The sequence below is a fragment of the Anguilla rostrata genome, chromosome 3 (assembly GCF_018555375.3).
Source record: "Anguilla rostrata isolate EN2019 chromosome 3, ASM1855537v3, whole genome shotgun sequence".
In the NCBI taxonomy this organism is placed as follows: Eukaryota; Metazoa; Chordata; class Actinopteri; order Anguilliformes; family Anguillidae; genus Anguilla; species Anguilla rostrata.
In genome coordinates, this window is record NC_057935.1 from 43,425,421 (window position 1) to 43,432,140 (window position 6,720).

Here is a 6,720-nt window from a genome sequence, read left to right on the forward strand (position 1 = left end):
CCTTTGGATATTGTAAGAAAATACAACCGAATAGACTAAATGTCTTTGTCTTGCTGGTTTTTTTCCCCCAAATAAGTAGGCAACTCTACTGCAAGTTGAGTCCAGAGATGTCGCCGACCGTCTGCAGCCGAAGTGTGGGTTTAACGTACAGGATTTAAATGTTAAGCTGCATGATGCCAAGTTTAGGTAATAGGCTATATAAAGATAAAACAGCATTTAGCATACAATTAACATACATATCTTATTTAATGCATAAATGAATTTAAATCGACATTTCACAATAAATATTGGTACAATCTTTTATATTATATGGCATCAAATTATCAGCTCTTTTAAAATAACCATACGTTTAAAGCAACCTAAATAGGCTTCTGTTTTTGGAGTACATTGTTCTTATAAATAATCATTTAAAGTTTCGTCTCTACTGACTCTGGATAGCAAGACACAAACTTAGAAGAGATATGTTGAATGTGATTGATGTGAATTACGTCAAACTGGAAACCGTAAAACCAATTTCCTTCCGAAGGGCAACAGCGCTCACTAGCGGATAAATGTACAATAAATAGGTGAGTAAAAACGAGACGTTTCACAGATGTTTTTATTTTTTTATTTGTGATAAATCAGATTTAATGAATAATCATAGGCTTGCGTGAGATTAAGTTAGTATCTTTAATAATATATATTCATTAGAATTTTCGAAAAAAAGTTTTTGTTTACAAAAGGAAATAAATTCATATGTAGCCTACATATGGTACAGGTACATATGCATGCTTGTATGTTCGTTTGTATGTAGCCTATTAGTAGTAGTAGTAGTAGTAGTAGTAGTAGTAGTAGTTGTTGTAGTAGTAGTAGGAGTAGCAGCTGTTGTAGTAGTAGTAGCAGCAGCAGCAGCAGTAGCAGTAGTAGTAGTAGTAGTAGTAGTAGTGGCAGCAGCAGCAGTTGTAGTAGTAGTGGGCTATTACATTGTTCCTCTTGCTGGTGTTGTTTTAGCGTAATACATAGCCTAAAATAGGAATATTTTGTAGTTATTATAGTCACTGTTATTACATTACATTACAGGGATTATTAGTTTAATTATTCATTATTATAATAACTATCATAATAATATTAGTATAGCTTTAGTTACAATTAATTATATTTTGTATTTTACACGTGTGCTGAGTTTGTGTAATTAATTTATATTAATAATCATGTGAAAGTTTTTTTTCATATTTCTCTCTCTCTCTCTCTCGTTCTCTCAGTTCTACATAATGCCCAACAGAACCCTTGTTGTTCAAGATTTTCGTTGTTAATGACTTTTTTCGGCAGAGAATTGTCTCCCCTTCCGGGATTACATCTCCTTTTCGACCAAAATTTAGTGATAGGAAAATGCTGCGTGAACCTTTCACACGTTTCATCCTGTTAATTTGATCAGAGGGTGTTTAGCCACTTTTGTGTATTGCACTATTTGTATAATCTTAATCAGTGCCATTAGACAACGCAATTTGAAAATAGATCCACGGAACATATGTCCTAATCGTCTCCAATAAACACATTCGTGCGAATTTCACTGCCGCACGATGCATGCCGCGCTAAGGTTATGCATGCCGTGTAAAGGCTACCCGTCATGTGTAGCTATTTCGCATCTGCCGAAATTGTGTATGCGAATAAAGAAACTTCAAACTACGATGCAATAAATTTAAAGCAAAGACTAAGTAACGCATAATTATGAGAATAGGGTATTGCAACTCGCCTATACATGTTTCAACAGATCCCGGTTGCTCTGGCGGCGTTGTTTTTTTTTTTTTTTTCTAAACGTATGTATTATGACACAAAACTTTACACGAGGAACTCTTCTGGATCCAGATAGAAAAGAAAGCCAAAAGATCTCCTAACTTGTTTCCCCCGTGTGTCTGTCCTTCGCTAGAGTCAGCAAGTCTAGCAACATAAAATATTTTTTTTTTAAGTCCTTGCGAACTCCGTCAACGCAATATATTTACTTGTTTAATGGTAGCCTAGTAGACACGATAAAATAAAAAAGTAACGCTAAGAAATTATACGCCCTACAGGAAAGAAAATACGTATTCTTATATAATAATTATAATGATAATAAAGGTTTGTAAATCACTTGCATATGGTTATAACAGAGGGTAGAACTATAATATCTATTTAATATTATTATTGTTATAATATTGTCTTTCAACCTTGTTTGTCAGTTTGCAAAAAAATGGCTATTTTGCTTTTAGCCTATATGAATTGAGAATGTTTAAAAATAAACATGTAAAAATGGAAATGTATTATTATTATTATTATTATTATTATTATTATTATTATTTTTATTATTATTATCCTACCAGTAGGAGCCTTAGTAACAGTAGTAGTCATAACCATAGCCATCAGTTTCACTGTAATTTGTTTTAGTACTCGTTTTGTCAGTGTCTTTATAAAACAAGATAAACTCAATTTGTTGATAAAATCAGTTTAATTCAAATTAACACCAAAAACGTCCGTTAACTTGCGCCTCTCATTTTAGGCTCACTGCTCTCGACGCGTAAACGGACAGAACTCCCAAGAAATATGTGATCGCCTTCTCAGAAAATGTAGCACTTTTTCCTGGATTATGTCAGTCTTGAATTTAAATTTACTGTAACTCCAGTCATGTTGCCAAAGGGAAGCAAAAATCTAAACTTTTTCACCATGTTCACCCACGTTGAAAGAATGCTTTAGTATATGCGTGTGTACATATAGAATATGTATAATTGGAAGTCGGAAACTCCAGTGTTATCCCGACCTAATCGAGATGAAAGCCGAGATCAGTTGAAGGAGTTCTGAAGAGACGAATGAGCCGGTCAATCGCAGTTTAACAACATGCAGAAAAGACATGCCAGGGCATACATTTGGGGGAAATTAGAATATATTTTAGCTTTAAGTTGAAGGATCAAAGTTTTTAGTTCTCATTTTTATGGTCTATTTTTTTCCTGGGGCGCCCACAAGCCTGTTTTTGGGAAAGTGATTGCACAGTAATGTATCTTTTAAACTTTATAACTGCCAGCGGTGGATGGCCTACGGTTTACACCTTTGTGTTAAAGCACGCACCGGGAACATCCACGTTGAGACAAGTCAGTCGCCAAACAAAGACGATCAGTGCATAATTTATGAAACATTTCTAAACTAATGTAAAATGTAATTAATGCCCCGATAACCTGGGGCCCCATGGGTGCCCTGTCTTGTGGTATACCTTAAGTTTTTATAAAACACGATGGACCCTCGGAACAAGCAGTCGCGCGCGTGAGGCGGAAATTCGCATCCAGTAGTGCAGGGAGGATGAAGTGCGGTGAATGGAGATATTAAATTGTTAAACTTTGGAAGAGGGCAAGAAAGGTTTTTACTGTTGAAATATTGGGTTAGAAAATTAATGCGATAAAAAATGTGACATTGCATAACATTTTATCCTTAGGCCTATATTAAATTACTTCTGTGAGAGTTCATCTGTGTTTTGGTCTTGAAATGAAATTATCCCAACACTACAGACACATTTTCGTGTTATTTATAAACATCGGACATGTCAAATTGGCTTGGTACTCATTGAACTCACAAAGTCATGGGAATCATCTGAAGTCTTTGCACAACAACCTATTGTATTTTGGTGACGTTGAACTAAAATGTCTTGCACGCGTAAGACTTTGAGAATGTGATGACAAAATTGTCAAACACATGATATATTGCGTTTGGGTTGTCTATTAGAATCACAGAGTCCTGCTCTTGAAATGGTCGCATACGCGTGCACACTGATTTAGCCATCTTTATTTTATCTTGTTCGTTTTATATGCATATAGAATATTTCGGGCCCAATCTTATCGCAAAGGCACTTCTTCCTTAACTGAGTTTTGAAAATTCAAAAAGTTACTGTATTTTCAAATTCTTAATATCTGACATATAGGTTATGCGTGTTTTATGTGTTTTTTATTTCATTTTTCGTGTATGTTTTCAGTTGTCCCAGATGGTTTTTGTGTGCTATGAATGGTATTTTAGATACTTACCGACGTTTCTGAAGCTATAGGCTTGACAATGCCTAGTTTGTGATTTTAAAAACTATACGGAGTTATTAAGTAACTCCAAAGCAATTCGCAAGGTTATGCTTCGAGAGGTTGTACGTGTATGACCCGATTAATTACATTTAATCTTAATTTCTGCTGGCGTTACTTTCTATAGCGCATGCCACATGAGTAAAATGAAGTACTAGCATATTCATAAATATCTACCTATTACAATATCAATAAAATAATTATATTTGTGTTAAGACGTGAATATGTTCATATGTACAGTCTCTGAAAACACAATATCACTGTGTAATCTGCTGAGGAGTTACACACAATGTATTTTTGCTTTAAACCACAAACCCATGAATACCCCCTATCAGAACCTTCTGTATGTATCCAAAATATAATATTTAATCACAGAAAAGCATACACTAAAACTTAACAAAGGTCAAAAACACCAGAAAGTTTAATGTCAATCCAATTAATTTTTATCAATTATACTAATGTAGAAGTTGTACATTGTGAGTATTTTTCCCTCAACCATTAAGTCATATTTTAGAAAAGTGCTCTGCACACCACCGTGTCCCTGAGTGCCCAAACAGGTAAATGCAATTGATTACTGGTAATTTGATTCATCTAACACTTTATAGCATTATTGAAAGTTGGGGACAGGCGGAGTGTCACCGGCTGGCTTCAATCAACATTTGCCCTGAACTTCAAATTTACATATAAATGTCACCTATATGCTTTTTTTTAAACCAGCTCATAGATTTACATTTGTTTTTTTCACCAATAAGGTTTTTCACTTGATTTTAAATACTGTAAGTGAAGTAAGCAGCCCTATGTGACCAAGGAACTCCCACCACAACAGCCCGCAGAATGACCATGGCAACAGCAGGTCCCAAACTTGAAGAAAACCATTCCCAACCCGTACTGCTCGTTTGCAATTTTTAAATCAGCAATTACTTTACGTGACTCAAACCCAGCTGGAGAAGTTTAATTCATACATACCAACAGTAGCAAGGCAGGTACAACCAGTAAAGACAAACAAAAGCTGCACCTGTAGAAATTAAGATTAAAAAAATAAAGTGCAGTCAAACTGTTGGGCTTAAAGGAACAGTGCACCATTTTAAAAACACTTAAATGTTTTATACTTTAAATGTCTCTAAGTATATGATTAATGGGACCCTACATTTGAATATATCTCACCAGAGGAAAACAAATATAAACAGAAGGTGAGCCTAGGCTTTCTAACTTCAGGTAGGTGCAAACTTTTAGTGTTTTTAACACTTCCTTTCAGCATCCAGACGCAGTTAATAATCACAGCAGCACAGAACGGCGGGTCTAAATCCGGATAACGTTCAGAGGCACTCCAGCCACTGCCCTCGTCACCAAAATCATTACTTTACCAGCAACTCTCTTCTGCCCGGATGTCTTAAGGCCAGACCAGCGACACTGCAGTAGTGAAAAACTGGAATTACAGCTGTAAAGAAATAATTGGTTAGATGAATTAGAATTATAATTTTTTTAAATCAGGCACTTTCTATTTTATTTTCGTGGATGATTAATTGACTTTCAAGCATCCTGTGCGAGGGAAGGGGGAGGGGAATGTTTTCAGGTTATATCTGCTTACTCTATTCTATGTATTGCATACATAGAAAATTAATTTAATTACCAAAAACAAAAACACCTGAAATGATACACAGGCATGTCTTTGTTTCACTTGGGGCATATCCAATGGCAAACAGGCGCTCACATCACACACAGCACAAGAACCAATACCCCAAACTTTCAGACATGATTAATCGAGACCAAGCAAGCAGGAGCATTCCGGAAATTATTAGACCGACATAAAAAAAAAAAATGTATTTAGAAATTAAATTCATTAGCATTCATTCAGGAAGCACCAAACTCACTTCTAAATCAACATTCAAAGCTAGAACGGGAAAAAAGTTTGAAATTGTTTAATTTGGGAGCACTCCTGCTTGCACATTATGGATTAGCAGAGTAAAGGAATGGCGGTAGTCTGGGCTAAATGATGCCTTTTAATTGAAACCAATTTGTGTTAATCTGGTGCAGCCCATATTGAACCACGGCTGAAGACCGTGTTCCCTCAGCATAAATTACCGGAGATCCAGCCTTCCGAGGATGGGGCAGGAGCACTGAGCCTGCAGTTCATCATTACCACCCTGAGCGACTAGTCAATAAAGCAACCAGATGGGAGAGGGGAGCATCCAAAGGTTTTATTGGCCAGCTACACTCCAGAGTGGAAAAAAATACCATAAGACTGACCACCCAGTGCATACTCGCCACTCAGTGCATACTCCCTATCCAACACACTCCACTCAGTGCATACTTTCTCTCTACCCAATACATACTGTCCACCCAGTGCACTGTCTCCAAATACTCTCCACCAAAAGCATACTCACACATATACATACACACGAGCAAACACTCAAAGTGCATACACATACATACCCACACAAACACTCAAGTACACGTCCATTCACATGCACGCGTGGTATCACACATGCATTCACACGCATAAGCCCTACTCCATCCCCAAACACGCAGCCTATCGCCCTTACCTGAATCAGGATCAACAATCGGGATTTGTTATGGGGTATTTAGTTTGGTGCATTTTTTTTTTTGTTGTTTTTTTTAACAAGTGAAATACACAGAAAGACATGGAATACTGGAA